General features: G+C 37.1%; 1 protein-coding gene across 2 annotated transcripts in view; it reads left to right on the top strand.

The window, feature by feature from the left end:
- Positions 1-18,107, top strand: part of LOC147838831 (odorant receptor 131-2-like) — a 1,093,102-nt gene that overhangs the window by 772,539 nt on the left and 302,456 nt on the right. The window lies entirely within an intron of this gene.

Raw genomic sequence — 18,107 nt, 5'->3', positions numbered from 1 at the left:
CCAACATTTTTTTCAAAATAACTTTTGTGTTTAACAACAAAGAAACTCAAACATGTTTGTGACAAATGAATATGAGTAAATGACAGGATTTTCTGTTTTGGATGAACTATCCCTTTAAATGTCAGTACATTTACACAACTGTGTTTTGAGGGCCTGGAAATACTTACTTTTCAGACACTGAAACAAAATGTTACAGGACAGAAAGCCAAAATGGCAGATTTTGGCCCTTGAAAGAGACTAACGTCATTTAGCACATTTTGTTGACATTTAATGAATGACCGCTGAGTTTCAATTTTCTGGTCTTTAACTCCCTATTCTATTCAGTCCCATAAATCATGCTGTTCATCACAATCTCAATTTCCTACTTTTCCACATCACCCTTACTGCTTCGGCAAAACTTCTAGTTTTAAATTTTAAGGAACACTTTGAAAAATGAGCAGTGAGTTAGTGATATTTGGCTTATTTCAAATGTATTGATTGAACTGTTGCAAAAAAAGTGATTTTTCTTTAAAATAATCTTCCAATTAATCCAAAAGGTGAACCAAAAACTACTTTAAATTAAAGCCCTGAGCTGGTGCTTTAGAGTGGTTTTCAAACTGAAAAGGATTGATCATTTGGAAATCTGTGACATTTAAAAGATTGAAAACCTTTGCTTTAGAAAACCCAGCCAGGACATTCATCTGAATAACTATTACAAAACCATATAAGTAAATATAAAGCTTTAATTTTTTAAAAACTGGTGAATTTAGTTAACTACTAAACAATTTTGTAAAAGAGGTACTTCAGAAGTCTCTTCAGTCGAGAGACTCTCTTCAGTACCATCCATGGTTGTTTCAAATGAGTAAATACTTGCAAAAGTGACTTTTAAATGTCACTTGCAGCTGTTTGTCCTCCCTCAGATATTTGAATGGCCAAATCAATTAGGCAGCTTTAACCAACCATGGCATTCACTGTGCGTGAACAGACGTTCTGTAGAGTCTGTCAACTGCAGTGTCTCTGTCCAAGGTCCTAAATCTGCTCAGCTCCATTCAAATTCAAAACAGAGCCTGTGCAAGTGCTAGCTCAATCTCTGTTTTCACCACAAGAAGGGTCTATTTACAGTTTGAAAAGATGTAATGCTTTAAAACAGAAGCTGTGGTCTAATGTTGACTGCACATAACATTGCACAACAAATAAACAATTATGGAGGAAAATCTGACTTCACTGGAGAACATTCCTTTAAACTTTAAAAATGATGCTTAAACAGAGTAACTTTTTTTAGTTGTCATGAACCTAAAATGTAATAGTTGTTTCCTATCTATTGGAATGTATCCATAGGGTCTACGTGATGACACCTGTAATAGTGTGTCCACCATTTTTGTGACCGAACTCTATTATGCTGTGTGGTGCTGGTGCTGAAATAGCTGAATTAGTGGGGGGAAATAAGTATTAAACACTTCATGTTTTTCCTGGGAATAATATTTCTAAAAGGGCTGTTGATATCGAATTGAACCAAATTTTGGGGAAGAAAACAAACATTAAAAAAAATTAAATACAAATAAACTTTTGAAAGAAAATTTTGATAGATCTGTTGGTCTCATTTATTACATCGGATCCTTATTTTGTGAGATTTCTATTGGATTCAAGTCAGGTGATTACTGGGCTATTTTACAGCTTGATTCTCTTTCTCTTTTCCATTTGAGAGTTCCCTTGGCTGTGTTTTGGATAATTATTTTGCTAAAATGTCTAACCTAGTTTTATCATCATCATCTTGGTAATCTAGATGTTAGACTGAAAAGCTAATATAAATGTACAATGATGAAGGGCAGAGGATTGCTGAATAACTACTGAGAGATTTCAGCTGCTGTCTGGGCTTTCACTGCCTTTCTACACTTCCCTTTTGTGTCTTCAATAGTGTCATTTCATTTTATTACACATAACTTAATTTGTAAATTAATTAGTTTTGTTTTCTTTGCATATATGGATTTCTTTGGTTGTAACCCACATCCAGTAAAATATCGTCAATAGCACTTTTAGATATTTTCGTACCAAAATGGTGATGTGCTTGCATTGATCGACTAATGTTAATTCTTAGTGAAGACAGCATAAATTGCACTACTTGACTTTCTTTATTACTGAATAAAAGCACAGTTTTTGTTATGATTGAACAAATTAAATAGCCCTTTTACACTTTGTCTTACTCTTATTTGGTGATGGAGGATGCTATAACTTATGGGTTTTTTCACTTTCATGAGATTAATAGACCATCACTCAACCATACTGTCCAGGAATGCCCTGGGATTTGTTATGTGTTAATTCTTTAGATGTACAACGCTTTCTGTGTTCAGGTTCATCTTTAAACACACTTTGAATGATTAACATGTCCCGAAATGAAGTAGTGATAGGCTTCAGTGTAAATGCCCTGAGAGCATCACTGCTGTTTGGAGTGGATTGTGAACAAGGAATATGTAAATTTCACCAATTTTAACTTCATTTCTAGACTTTATGGTGCAGCAGGTCACCAAAATAGATTTTTTTAAATATGTTTGGTTTTATGTGAGTTTTATGATCTCTAGTAGTAGGCTATATGTCCTAAGGATTACGGCCATGGCAAACGGTAGTGAAGCCGTGAATAAATATACAGAATTGAGACAGACATGGAACAGATTGTAAGGGACAAAACACAATTGAGAAATCCTCAGATAGGTTATGACCAGCATTTGTCTATTGTTTGAGAATATATTGATTTCATTTAACAAATATGGTAGGTGAAACAGCTTTTTGAACAAGAAAAAAATGGGTAAGACTTGATTTGATTGGGTGATTGGATTGTTTGCTATTAGTCAATCTCTTGTTAGTGACAGCTTTTTCCACCTTTGCATCTGTAAGCCTGTCTGTGTTTTTGTTGTTTTAGTTTGGTTTATTCATGTCACACCCCTTTATGTTAGTTCTCTTGTGTTCTTTATTAATTGTCTTGGTTATTTATTGTCTTCACCCCTATGTCAGCTTGTCTAGTTAATTGTTGCTTTGTGTATGTATACCGGGTTCTGTTAGCCCTTCATTCTCAGAAATTTTCTCAGTTATGTGATGTTTGTGTGTGCACAGGTTTGGTATTGTTATCCTTTAGTTTGTTTTAGTTATGTTGTTGTGCTGTGCGACTTCCCATTGCCGTCAGAGTCGTGCAACTTCTTAGTGTCGCCAGAGCCATGTGACCCATATGTCTCCCAATCCTAGGCCTCTTGACCCAGTAGGGTTGTCTGAACCACCAGTGCTTCTCGAACAAAAGCCTCTTAACCCACTGGGGTTGTCTAAAATCCCAGTGTCTCCTAAAACAAAGCCTCCTAACCCACTGGGTTTGTCTAAACTGACAGTGTCTCCTGACTAAGCCTTGATCCCGACTCACTGTGATTGAGTTTGAACTGCCAGTCCCTTCTCAACTAGAGCCTCCTGACCCACTGGGGTTGTCTAAACTGACAATGTCTCTTGACCCTAAGCTTCCTGACTGACTGGGGTTGTCTGAACCACCAGTGCCTCCTGAACCTGAGCCTCCTGATACACTGGGGTTATCTGAACCACCACTGCCTCCTGAACCACAGCCTCTTGACCCACTGGGGTTGTCTAAACTGCCAGTGTCTTCTGACCCTAAGCCTCCTGACCCACTGGGGTTGTCTAAACTGCCAGTGTCTTCTGACCCTAAGCCTCCTGACCCACTGGGGTTGTCTAAACAACCAGTGCCTCCTGAACCTGAGCCTCCTGACCCAATGGGGTTGTCTGAACTGCCAGTGTCTCCTGACCCTAAGCCCTCTGACCCAGCATGGTTGTCTGAACCGTCAGTGCCTCCTGAACCAAACCCTCTTGACCCACTGGGGTTGTCTAAACTGCCAGTGTCTCCTGACCCTAAGCCTTGAACCTGAGCCACTGAGATTGTTTGAACAGCCAGTGCCTCCTGAGCCTCCTGAACCACTAGGGTTGTCTAAACTGCCAGTGTCTCCTGACCCTAAGCATCCTGACCCACTGGGGGTGTTTGGACCACCAGTGCCTCCTGAACCAGAGCCTCCTGACCCACCAGGGTTGTCTAAACTGCCAGTGTCTCCTGATTCTAAAGGCTGATTTATACTTCTGCGTCAAACGCACGCGTATGCCATGAAGCAGCCTATGCGTGGACGCATAGCCCTCGCCATGGCCGTCGGTGCTGCTGATGTGCACCTCTCAAATAAGTCTGGTGTATACTTCTTTGCGAGTAGTCGTGCATTTATACTTCTCCGTGCTGTTTCTGTTGCTCTGCAATACACTTCTGAAACGCTAGCTACCAGTATGTATTTATGTTTCTCTGTGTCGAGATTCTTCGCTGGTGCATATGCGTAGCATACGCGTGCACTTGACACAGAAGTATTAATCAGCCAATAATGTAACTACACGTCACAACGACTCATAGCGCAAGTGATTGGTCGGCTTGGAAGTGCTGACAAGTGTGGGTGGAACTGAGAGCCACGCGAGTCCGTTGGAGAGAGTGTTTAAAAGTATCGAGTGCTGTGAAGAAACTCCAGATGAAAAGTTTTGATTTGTGTTTACCTTATGGTTAAAGTTGTTGCATGTCCGCCGGTTTCAGCCTCAAAATAAAATAGGTTGAACCACTTGTACATTAAGGAAGCATTCAGAAAAAAAAAAAACACCAGCGAAAAAAACTCGACACAGAGGAACATAAACACCTCACTGCCAACTAGCATTTTGGAAGTTTTATTGCAGAGCGAAAGAAACACAGCACAGAAGTATGAATGCACAGCTACGCGTGCTGAATGCGCCGTGGGTCACGCTGATCATTTGATGCAGAAGTATAAAGCATGCTTAAGCCTCCTGACCCACTGCAATTGTTTGAACTTTCAGTGTCTCCTGACCCTGAGCATCCTGACCCGCTGGGGTTGTAAGACCCACCAGTGTCAGCTCAATCAAAGCCTCCTGACCCACTGAGGTAGACTGAACCACCAGTGCCCTCTGAACCAGAACCTCCTGACCCACTGAGGTTGTCTGACCCACCAGTGCCTGCTGAAACAGAGCCCCCATACCTAGTTTAGCTCCACGCTCCAAGCCCTCTGCAGCTCCACGCTCCAAGCCCTCTGCAGCTCCATGCTCCAGGCCCTCTGCAGCTCCATGCTATGGGTCCTTGTCAGCTCCACGCTCCAGGTCCTCCACATGATTTATTTGGATCTCCATTTCATCATTTCCCATCATAGACGGGACAGCACCAAAGAACACCTAATCAGAAGATGCTGTTGCAAGAGTAAAGGGAAAATATTTTGAGGAAAAATTACTAGATCACATGAATTAACAATAAATAAATAATAAATGTGCATTGATAAATCATTTCTAATAAATATTGCAATATTTCGTTTAAAAAGGAACTGATTTCACAGTGACTTTAAAAAATATGTCACAGCAAATTGTCATATTTTTATATGGTAAAATTTTGCTTCATTTATTTGCAAATCCAAAGCAATGGTATAACATTTTCGTATGTCCATTTTATATTTGACCATTTAAATTAAGCATAAAGCCTGCTATAATTAATAATAATCATGTTCACATCACAACATCCCTGCAGGTCATCCTAATATTTTTCCCATGATAGCTTTTATCATACTTGTTTGCAGTTAAAGATCGTGGACACAACATTTCTTCTTTTTTATCAGACTGGTGGTAAATGAGGTGTCCAAAATCATTAGTCTCTCTGCCTTTTTCATATACCCAGATGCTGGTATCTCAGCAACTCTCAAGAAGTCAATTGCATCGCCTGTTTGGCTGAAGTACAAAATTAAATTGGCTCGACTGGGTCGTGAGATTGGGTCAATGCAACATCACAGAGACTGCTGAAGGTTCATATTAGACTCCTCAGTTTGTTGACTAACTGGCACCGCATTGGCTTTTTTGGACTGAGAGGTCTGGTTCATTTTAGAACCGTTCGCATTGAAACAGGGCACAATAAGCAGACTGCAGTCCCATAAAAGTGTTGATGGGAGTGTAAATTTCTGTAGGCGATCTACGGACAATGTGCAAATTCTAGAATACAGATGCAGGAGCTCATTTCCATAATGACCAGCGCAATCTACCTAAAGCAGAGCACTTTAAAAAGAATGTGGCTTGGGAATCGATATGTTCAGTCTTGTTCTTGCATTGCAAATAAAGAAAACCAGAAGGTAAAACTCTTTTCTTTCTAATATGCACACTCTTTTCTATAAGTTTCTCCTTTTACAGCATGTATTGCAGCATGTTAAGCAAAAAAAAAAAAAAAAAAGAGAGCAGAATACAAAATCTTACAATTTGACCCCTGAAATTCTATAGTCTTAGCATCAGATTTGACACATTCACAGGCAACAGATGCACATGAACATGATACACAAAACTGGAAACATCTGATTGGATCAATTCAACATAGTTTCTTGGAGATGTGTGTGTTGCATTTATTAATGTGTGTTATATGGGCAAACTCCCTTAGTGGAGGAAGAAAGCCATCTTGTTTACAGCTGTGACAATTAACTGAATGATGAATCTTATAAATAACGTACTGTATGATTAAACATCATCCTGTTGAATGAGCAAAAATAAAAATAAAAATATGTCAGATATTTCAAAAAGCCATTTGTAATTTTCAATCTGTACTTTTCAGTCATTGTAATATTGTATATTATTTTTATTTTTAAGACTGTCTTCCAAACCACTAGGTTTTTCTAATTTTCTCAAAAGTTTTTTTTTTTTTTAGATGATCACTTATTAAAAAGCAATGAGTTGTTTTGGTTAAAAAAGTGAGTAAACGCATTGGTTTATAAGCAACAAGTTGACTTAAGCTAAAAAGTGAGCAAACCCATTATAACTTGCAACTGTTTGGACAAATTTTTTATAATTATGCACAGTTCATTTACTCACGAGCAGAGACTCAGTGGTAATATTTTCCTGCAGCTTCCAATGAGAAATTTTCTGCCTATATATGAAATGTTCTAAAAGTCTGAAATGGTTCATTCCACTGTGGTGACCCCTGACCCCCTAAAGTAACAAAATTACAAATACTCAAACTACTGTAATTAAGTAGCTTTTCTCAGGAAATTCACTACTTTTTTTTAACTGGCAGTCACTACTTTATTTTTACTTCAGTCCTGTGATTCCTGTCCAATCAAAGACATGGGCAATTTATCACTGCAGCAAACTGTTTATAAGCATTAAAAGTGTCCAAGTAGATATCCAAAATCGAGACTGTTTAGATTCATGTCAATTATGAGAAGATGACGGATGTTTACTGTATGATGACCGAAACGGCCAGTAGCCACAAGACACCATTATGATGTCAGATTGATGTTGTACCCCAATGTCGTAGGGACGTTACATTTTGTTTGGAAATGAAAATCAGGTTGACGTCAGAACCCAACGTCAGGGTCCAACGTCCAACCTAAAATCAACCAAATATCAATGTCTAATGCAGCTTGATGTTGTGAGGACATTACCACTCTGACGTCTATTTGGATTTTGGTTGCCATACCTGACAAATAAACGTTAGTATTTGACGTCAATATGACGTTGGTTTAAGATTGACTGACTTGACTGTTGGATTTTGGTCACTTTTGAACACAACCTAAATTCAACCAAACTTGGACATTAAATAACGCTGGCTAGACATTGAATTTTGGTCACTCTACATCACAACCTAAATCTAACCTAATACTAATGTCTTATGATGTTGTGTGCCTGCTGGGCAATAACTAAATGCACTACAGAATGTTACGTTTACACACATGCACAAATTACATGTAAAGGCATCAGCATTTTTACAGCATACTCAATCATGAGTACTTTTGAAAGGTCTTTGAAAGACTCTTTTCACCACTGCTCCTGTTACATCAGGGTGAAAGCCAAAGTAAAGGGGTTTACTTACCTTTTTTAAGTAAAGTCAACTAAAAGCTCTAAACTGGTTAACTCATCTTTTAAGTAATGCCAATTAATCACTTTTTACAGTGCACTGTAAAAAAATGCAGGGTTCCACACGATTCATTCATATTGTCCCAACACAAATTGATTAAGGGCATACTAACACTAAGTTGCCTTGAACCAGGCCAAAACTGTCCTTGTGCTGCAGGAATTAGGAGGTTTGCTGAAGGTGCAGCTGTTGTGCAGTGAGAGGTTTGCGTCTTTAATAAACTACGACAGATTTTTATTGAACAGTAAGAATGATTATCAAATCTATATGAAACAATGCCTTAAAAGTCACGTCTCGCTTTCAGTTCCGGGCTCTGGCGCGCTTTACACTCACACACAAATGTACCGCGCCAAAGCACATATGAAACAAGCTCTGGCACATCTCTTCCAACCATGTCTGAGCCCAATTCAGAGCACTCTCACTTCTCAAACGATCCGGGAAACGGGCTTAGGCACGGTTCGGATAGCATAGTGTGAGTACGCCCTAAGTTAACCTACTTTTAACATATTTATGTGGATTTAAAATAAACAAGTTGTTTGTGTTGTTTCAACTCATTTTAAATAAGTACTTTAAACAAGCAAAAAAATTTTTTTATATTTTATTAAGTACAGGTCAGAATAAGTATTTCATATACAGTATATCCTTTAAAAATATAAAACTGTCATGCTGAATCACATTGAACCATTAACTTCACTCATATTTAAAACAATTACAGAAGACATTTGCATTTAATGCTTTCAATGAATACTAAATCACTTTTATAAATTATAGATGCAACAAGGCTAGCCTCAAAGAATTTATCACTAGAAGTCTTTAGAAAATGTGCACTGGTGCAAACTGTGGGTAAATCACATCTCAGTAATAGTCCTGAATCTCAGTTGTGTTTGATCTTGCCACAGATTCTTGCACAAAAGCTATGCTCTGACACAAACACATGAATCAAAATTGATCTACTGTGGATTTTTTTAAAGACTTACATCTTCAAGTGAAAATCAAGGCATATAGTTCCACGATGAGAGATATCAGTTGACAGTAAGCTCCATGAGTCTGGCTGTTCCTATCTTGTGCATCCTCATATTCATAATATTTAGCCTACAGACAAACCAGAATGAGATCAGTCAGTTTGCAGATGGAGGGACAGATCAATGTTTAATTGAATTTCCTTGCATTTTTGAGGAATGTGTTTGAAAATGCACAGATAGTTCTATTGACGACACGCCATTGTGAATGCATGATGGGTTGGGAGCTTGTTATAGGAATATGTGCAATGTCAAGTGTACTTTGCTGCGTTACAAGGACTTCTGCTGCTAAGGGGAGAATGGAAAAGTCTCAAAGAAATCCTTTTCCTGCAGAAAGTATTGATGCAGAAATAGTTACTGCGCAACAGAAGGCACAAGCCTATATATGGATAACACAAATGGATTTGTACAATTGATAGGTCCCGGGAAAAACCCTAATGTTGCTGGCCTGATGTAAACTCATATCCGTGGACAGATTCATTGGAATTACAGTCACTAAAGTAGATCAATGATTGATGTGGGTCTCATGAGGCTTTTCTCAGTGCAGATGGTTTGAATGAGAAATGCGGCTGTAGGTCTATGGGTTGGGCCCTCGGGGGCCTGTGGGAGAACGAGCGGCTTTTGATCAGCTATCGCTGCTCAGGGGTCTTCTCTCGGACACAGGCTAGCTTAGTATTGGAAAAATGGCAAATGGTTTAATTTTATGCATTGATCCACAGCCACCACCTTTGTATACTAATTTACTAAATCGCACACACACACACACACACACAGGGTCAAAATTTTCCCACAACTGCCAGTGAAAAACATTTACTGCCAATATATTTTGAGTTAATCAAAAAAATAATATGGACTTCAATGGATTTCTAAAAGTAAAAAGGTGCTAATTTTTTGTGTAATAATAATAATTTATTAATGAGATTTTTTAGTATTGGGTGACACAGTGACTCAATAGTAAGCACTGTTGCCTCCCAGTAAGAAAATTACTGGCGCAAGTGCCAGATGGGTCATTTGGCATTTCTGAGTGGAGTTTGCATCTTCTCATCGTGTTCAAGTGGGTTTTCTCTGGGTTTTCTGATTTCCCCCACAGTCCAAAGACAAGCTGTATAGGTGAAGTAAATTAACTAAATTGGCCGTAGTGTATGTGTTTGAATGTGAAAGTGTATGGGTGTTTCCAGGTACTGGGTTGCAGCTGGAAGTGCATCGGCTGTGTAAAAACATGCTAGATAAGTTGGTGGTTTATTCCACTGCGACGACCCTTGATAAATAAAGAGACTAAGCTGAAGGAAAATGAATGAAGGAATTCATTTCTAATATGTATTCAAACTTAAATGCAGAGGAAAATTAAAGGGATCCTAAATCAGCTGGAAGATAATTCAAAAATTTCCTTTACATATTATTGGAGTGCATTTTACTATTTAGGAATTACCAAAAAAAAAAAAAGCTTTAAAATGTAATGTTTAGGTTGTGTTAAAACTTTGGATCGATTAAAGCTAACTTTGCTGCTCTGTTATTACGGTTGATTTGAACAATTATAAATGCTGCCATCCAAACCCTGCTGCACCTGAAAAAAATGGACACTTTCACTTTCAAATAAACACTGGTGCTGTTCAATACAAATCAAAAACACCTAAATGAGCCACAAAAAAAAAAAAAAAAAAAAAAAACGAACAAAGTATCACAGAACTTACTTCAAATTTATAACGAATTTTTGCCAGTTTATTCTCATCAAAGTCATAATGCTAACCATTAAAGTTTATAAGAAGTTTCTGAAATGTGTTTACTTAAAGGACATCTTTAACTGTGTGCATGCTGAACAGATTTTATTATAAATATTTGGAATAGGAATACATTTCCATTTTGGTGTACATCAAGTTAAATTTACTAAATGATTTTTGTGAACTTTATACAGGTGAAATAGTAAATAATGTTATAGGAGAATGTGCAATTATTCAGTGTAGCATATATTTATGTAAAATGCAACATTCCCTGCAGGCACAGGACATCAACATGATGTCATATTGACGTTGTACACTAATGTACCCAAACATCGTGGGTATGTTGAATTTTGTTTGAAAATAAAAAAACAACGTGACGTCAGAACCCAATGTTAGGCGGATGTCAATGTCCAATGTCCTAAAATCAACCAAATATCAAAATTTATTAATGTTACACCTTGACATTCTGTGGACGTTACCACTAAGACATCTACCAGACGTTGGATTTTGGTCACTTTTTAACACAACCTAAAATCAACTAAATATGTTGTTATTGGACCAAAATAACGTTGTCCTTAGACGCTGGCTAGACACTGAATTTATCACCTGATGTCTTGATCTAAATCTAACCTATTATTAACATCTTATGATGTTGTGTGTGGGATATTCATTCTGACTCATACTTATTAAAATCTTATGATATTTTCAAATGTTTTTAAATATCTTGCTGACAGATGTAGTTAAATGCTGTATGTGAAGAATAGTGAAAAAGTATAAAGACTTAAAATGACAATTAATTAATATTTTGTGGCTGCATTCTGATCCTTAAATAGAGTCTTTTAGATGGTAATTCTGTATATTTGTTTTATTGTAAAAAATTACTGATTTCTTGTTTGTTTCATTAACTATTGTTATACTGACTTATATGTGGTCTGTAAATTATTATTTGATGTCAAACTTTTTGGTCAGTTTTTTTTTTTAAAAACAGGGCAATTTTTTATTTAAACTATTTAAGCTAAGCTATTTAAGGTATTTATTTAAGCTTTTTATTGTTTTGTTACCTAAACCAGCCCCCGACCCCTTCTTTTTAGCCCATTTTTATCATGTCTTAAAACAGTCTCTCAATGAAATTAATTTACACGTCTATAAAAAATATCTGCTCTCATATGCAGAAATACCTTTTCGCTTTTAGAAACAATAACTCCATGTATGCTTCATTTTGTAGAATCAGGCAAAGCCAGCAGCATCTAAAAGGCATGACATTTTCCCCGGTAATGTGTAATGTACCAGAGTCGTCATTCTTCCAATGCCGACCGGGGCTCATTTTTGCTGGTTACTCCAAGGGATGAGCTGAGTCAGACGGAGTGAGGGGAGGGACTGGGGGGTGGGGTATTTTTAGATGGCATTTACTATTTACCCAGCAGCCCCTCCGGGATCAGCACCTGCGTGGAGGAAAATACGAACAGTGATGTATTTGAAATGAGGAGCAGTGATCAGTCAAATAAACAAAGAAGGAAATAATGCATAGGGATGGGTAAAGAACAACACAATGAATAATTGAGTGGGATAGGAGGTGCAGAGGAAAATTAAAAGCCTCATTCTGAACAGCGATCCAATTCATACACTGAGAGCCCTCATTTAATGCATTATCTCTGAGAACGAGACAAGGGCATTGAGGCAATCTGGTTACACTAGCAATAATTACCTCAGAAAACCCTCTCCACATTGCAACACATGTTTTGGAAACAAAATGGTATTGTTATGTATTAAAATATTAAACAAATAAAATACAATAAAAATATTGATAATTTATTTGATTTTTATTTTATTTTAATCAAATTAAAATATATATTTCAAATAAATATTCAAATAAAAATTCTAAATATAATTTACTTGCATTTTTAAATGAGTTATTTTTAAAATAACATGTTTCATTTCATGAATATTGCATGTGGTATATCATTATATTATTATTATTATTATTAAAATAAACTACATAATAAACTAAAATCTAAACAATATTGATTCAAGATTATAAAATTTAAGCTTCAGTAAAAGCAATCAGAGAGCTAAACAAAATTTGTCAGTATGACATATCTCATTCATCTTCATTGTTCTGATGTCTCACCCCATTTTATCAGCTGGTCTCTGAGTGAGTGTGTGAGGAGAGTTTACACAGCACTTGCTTGGCGTCCTCACTGATTTATTGACGGACTGATTGATCGCCTCAGTCTCGCACCCACAGGCTAACACCTGCTATACAGCCAGTGTACTTCTCTGAAGCGTAACATTTTAATTGAAGTCTTACTGTGGGTCTTTTACTCTCCTGCACTCCCTCTCTCTCTCCCTCCTTTTTTAGACACAAACACGCTGCTAAAGAAGCCACCGCTGTCCGTCAGCTCTGCAGTAAAGCAGCCGCCCTCCTCATTCACATTTGCAGATTTCCATTTCCACTCGGTGGCCTTGTTTTTTCACAATGAAAGGAAATAAAGGCCTTACCTTTGCTGCCTGTCAGAGAAGCTTACTAGCTTTGTCGCCTCTGAAGACAGGAGATAATGCGCGGGAGAAAATGAGGCAGTCGTGTGTCAGAACTCAGCGGAGACGCATTAACCTCCGAGAGTCTTTCTCTCTCCATCTCCTTGTCTGTTTTTCCTCTTAATTTCTTTTCTTTCTGTCTTTCTTTTTTTCTGATAACACCCCAGACGCATTGTTTGGTACTACTTCCAAAATGACCTTCAGAAGGTGAGATGGCTAGGTGAGTAGGGTATAATTAAAAAGGGTCATGATTTACAATAATATTCCATAACGACAGTTGATGTATTTACTAAACAGAACTAAGGATGAATAATAGGTGTACAGCATTTATTAACCATAGTTCAACATTTACTAATGCAATATTTGAATCTAAAGATGGGCTTGTTAACATTACTTAATGCAACGGGAGTTAACAAGAACTAATAAATTAAGAACTAATCAATTAATGTTAATCAATAAATAGGTCTGCTGCAATGATTGTATTGTTAATAGTTTGTTCATGTGAGTAAATACATCAAATACCTTTAACTAATGGAACCTTAGTGTTATCACAAACTGCAAAATTATACTTTCTCTTTTGATTGAAGGTTTTTTTTTTTTTTTTTTTTGCAATGCCATACCTGTCAACCCTCCCGTTTTTCATGGGATTCTCCGGCATTTTACAAAGCTATCCTGCTGTAAATCCATAAAGTTGTTTTCCAGTTTTTCTCCCATATTTTCAAGCTTTCTATGAAGGGTGGCAATAAACATTAAAGAGCTGATCCTCCCTATACGCAGCCCATACCACCGAATTGCCAGGGGATGCCCCTTGCTCTTAAATATAATTGTGTTCTGTGCTTTCATTTTATTTAGGCGTGAAAACGCTTTAAACAATTGGTCAATTGTTAAATATAAATATTAGTGAATAAAAAAAATGGCAGGATTCCCTTCTTTTCTATTACATGTGTCATTGCCCCTCCATTGCAATCCTCAAAACAGTAAGTTCATGTAGCAGTTTGTGACTGTCAGACGTGCTAGATAGTGATAAATAGACACCGTTTCACAAACGGATTCTTTACATGCAATTTGAAGAGGTGCGAAGATGGACACTCTGGGTTTTGGTTGTGTGTTTGAACACATACACATAATTATAATACTACTACTAATAATAATAATCTAAACATGGCAATCTGGTGGGTTTTCTTGTAAACACCTAAAATGTTGTCTTAAATCAACATAAAAATATTATGAAAGTAATCAAATACTTTGCATTTTAAAAGTGACAGCTCTGTTATTTATTGTAATCAAATGAAAAATAAAAATAAGAGATTAATTTGCTGCTCTTTAATCAGAGTGGTTAAATTATCCAGTGAAGAAAAAGTTAATGAGATTTGACAACTAGATTCAATTTCTTTATAATAGCTAATAATTTTAATTAGCTAATTTATTTTGCAGCTCTTTCTAATGTATACTATTTATTCTATCCTTTGTAAATAATAAAAATATATATTAAAAACATTACTGATTGTATCCTTTATTTTCACATCCCAATGTTGACAGGTATGCAATGCAAAGTTCTTTAAATATAACTGTGTGTTTGAATGTGCTAATGAAGCATTGTTTAATTAAATAATGCAGGGATTTGAAAACAGTTCAAGTACAAAATTTTAAACATTTGATGAAGTCAGATTCAAAATGAAAAAAAAAATATATTTTTTTATATAAAAATATATATAAAAAGTCAAAACGCCCAAAATTTAAAAACTGAAATGTTTTGCCTGCAGTGTCTCACCTTAATCAGAAAACAAGAGTCTGTTTCGGATGTGATTCTCAAATTGGGTCCTTCAAACCTCTCTTTTTGTCTGTGTATCTCCCTAGACTGCCTTCCACAAGGAAGGGTGGATGAAGAGCAGAATAATCGTGAGATCGGCTGGCACTACTTCATGTTTTTCTCTGAGTTTTTCTTATCAGAGGACAGCTGGTTCACGGACGCATTGATGCCAGGTTATTAGACAGTTCTTCTCTTTTATCTAAACCTTCCATGTTTTCTGTGACAACTTATTTCACAGAGGCATCAGATACAGTGATCGTGTTTGCCAGTGACAGACTGATAAAAGTAGATTAAGCAAGATAAAGATAAAGTTCATTGAACTTGGGCTCAAATTGAAAATGTAAAATCAACACCATTTTGTTATCCTAGTTTGACCAATTGATGAAGATTGTGGAAGGCCCTGGTGCTGACATTCAGATATTGGAGTTTCACTTATAATACATAGTGTAAATTTACAACCAATCACAACAGACTGATAATGATAATGTTGCTGGATATTGTTATAATGCTCACGGTGAATGTAAAATGTCACCCACTAAAATATAAAGTAATTAGACACCAGCCTGTTAACATCTTACATCTCATACGTGCATCTGGAAAGTATTCATAGCGCTTCACTTGTTTTACATTTTTTAGGTTACAGTCTTATTCCAAAATGGCTTAAATAAGTTTATTTCCTTAAAATTCTACACACAATACCCTATAATGACAATGTAAAAAAAGATTTTTTGAAATTGTTGCAAAGTATTCACAGCCTGTTGTGTAGCTCTAAATTGAGCTCAGGTACATTCTGTTTCCACTTATTATTTTTAAGATGCTTTAGCAGCTTAATTGGAGTTCCCCTGTGGTAAATTCAGTTCATTTGACATGATTTGAAAAGGCATACTGTCTGTATAATGTCAAACCACAAACCAAGAATGAGGACAAAGGAATTGTCTGTAGACCTCAGAGACAGGGTTGTCTCAAGGCACAAGGCTGGGGAAGATGTTTGGAACCACCAGGACTCTTCCTAGAGCTGGCCATCTCAGCTGAGTGATAGGGAGAGAAGGGCTTTAGTCAGGGAGATGATCAATAACCCGATGGTCACTCTGTCTGAGCTCCAGTGTCTTTCTGTGGAGAGAAAAGAACCTTACAGAAGGACAACATCTGTGCAGCAATCCACCAATCAGGCCTGTATGGTAGAGTGGCCAGACAGAAGCCACTCCTTAGTAAAGGGCACATAGCAACCCATCTGGAAATGGCCAAAAGGCATCTGAAGGACTCTCAGACCATAAGAAACAAAATTCTCTGGTCTGATGGAGTGAATGCCAGACGTTATGTTTGGTGAAAACCAGGCACCGCTTATCACCAGCTTAATACCATCCCTGTTTTTTAGCAGCAGGAACTGGAAGACTAGTCAGGATAGAGGGAAAGATGAATGCAGCAATGTACAGAGACATCCTGAATGAAAACCTGCTTCAGAATGCTTTTGACTGGGGTGACAGTTCATCTTCCAGCAGGACAATGACCCAAAGCACCCCACCAAAATATCAATGAAGTGGCTTCACAACAACTCGGTGAATGTTCTTGAGTGGCTTAGCCAGAGCCCAGACCTAAATCCTATTGAACATCACTGGAGAGATCTGAAAATGGTTGTACACCGTCGCTTTCCATTTAACGTGATAGAACTCGAGAGGTACTGCAAAGAGGATTGGGCAAAAAATCTTAAGGACAGGTGTGCCAAGCTTGTGGCATCACATTCAAAAAGACTTGAGGCTGTAATTGCTGCCAAAGGTGCATCAACAAAGTATTGAGCAAAGGCTGTAAATATTTATGTACATGTGATTTTTCAGTTTTTTTTTTATTTTTTATAAATTTGCAACAATTTGAAAAATCTTTTTTTGACATTGTTATTATGGGGTATTGTGTGTAGAATATTGAGGAAATAAATGAATTTAGTCTATTTTGGAATAAGGCTTACATAACATAACATAAAAAAATGTGGAAAAAGGGAAGCGCTGTAAATATTTTCTCGGATGCATTGAATGTAGAGAGACTTACAGCAAATAACTAATATTCTGACATTGTTGCAGTATATTTGTCATTGTCTGTTTTGTAAGCTTTACTGGTTAATATTAAGGTAAGATTCTACAAACACTAACTTAATTCAAGCGAAGGCTAACATACATTGAGTTGGCTATTATTGCAAAATAACCCGCCTTAGGTGATACAAGACCGTTCATTCATTATTCAGACATTATTATATATTCTAATAACTCGACTGCTCAGTTCGCCTGAATCTATTGAAGTTCAGCTGCAGTTGTTATCATTAGCGTGTTTTTTCATTCTCTTCCTTGCTCTGTATTTCTGACCTCAATACCCTCTAACATGCTTTAATCACTCATTGCTATGCTATTCACTATCGCTCTCAACATTCTACTCTGAAATTTGCTTGCAAAGACATTTTTCTTTCGTTTCATGTTCAAAACATGAACCACAGTCATGTGGAAATACATTGTGGATGCACACAGGAAGAAATGCAGTAAAATGAGATGGATTTGCTGCGTTCATTTCAAATTCAAAGGAATTTCGCTGATTCAATCAAATCCCTGTGGAGACGGCGAGCTCGGTTTTAGCTCTGCTCGTCTTCCGGACCTGCAACAGCATAACTGAATGTTGGAAAATATTATGAAAAAAGAACATATAGGGCACTCAACCTAAAATATTACAGAGCGAATTCACACTCTGCACTTATTAAAAAGCCATTCGCTGACAGTTAAAACTCATTTTGAAAAACTGCTCTTTTTATGGCCTAACAATTGGGACTAGGTGAGACCATTTAACTCAAAATGAAACACAGTAATAAATGCCTTGCAAGAGTTCATTCAGCCGTGCATTTAGAAACGAGACCTTTATCCTACCAAACCAAGTAAAAAAATTTTATTCCACTTTATAGTTTGCGTGCTGCCTGCACATGGGGTGGTCCTTCATGCAGGGAATTCAGCCTAGCAGTCATTCTTCTTGCTCTTTCCTCTTTCTCAGGCCAAAGATGAGGAGTATGAGATCCAAATAGGTCAATAAAGGACGGGTTTGTGCTCCCCCACCAC

Source organism: Danio rerio, chromosome 21 (genome assembly GCF_052040795.2).
Source record: "Danio rerio strain M-AB ecotype USA chromosome 21, GRCz13ab, whole genome shotgun sequence".
Lineage (NCBI taxonomy): Eukaryota > Metazoa > Chordata > Actinopteri > Cypriniformes > Danionidae > Danio > Danio rerio.
Note: the sequence above shows the minus strand (reverse complement) of the source record. Positions and strands in the feature narration are given on the sequence as shown.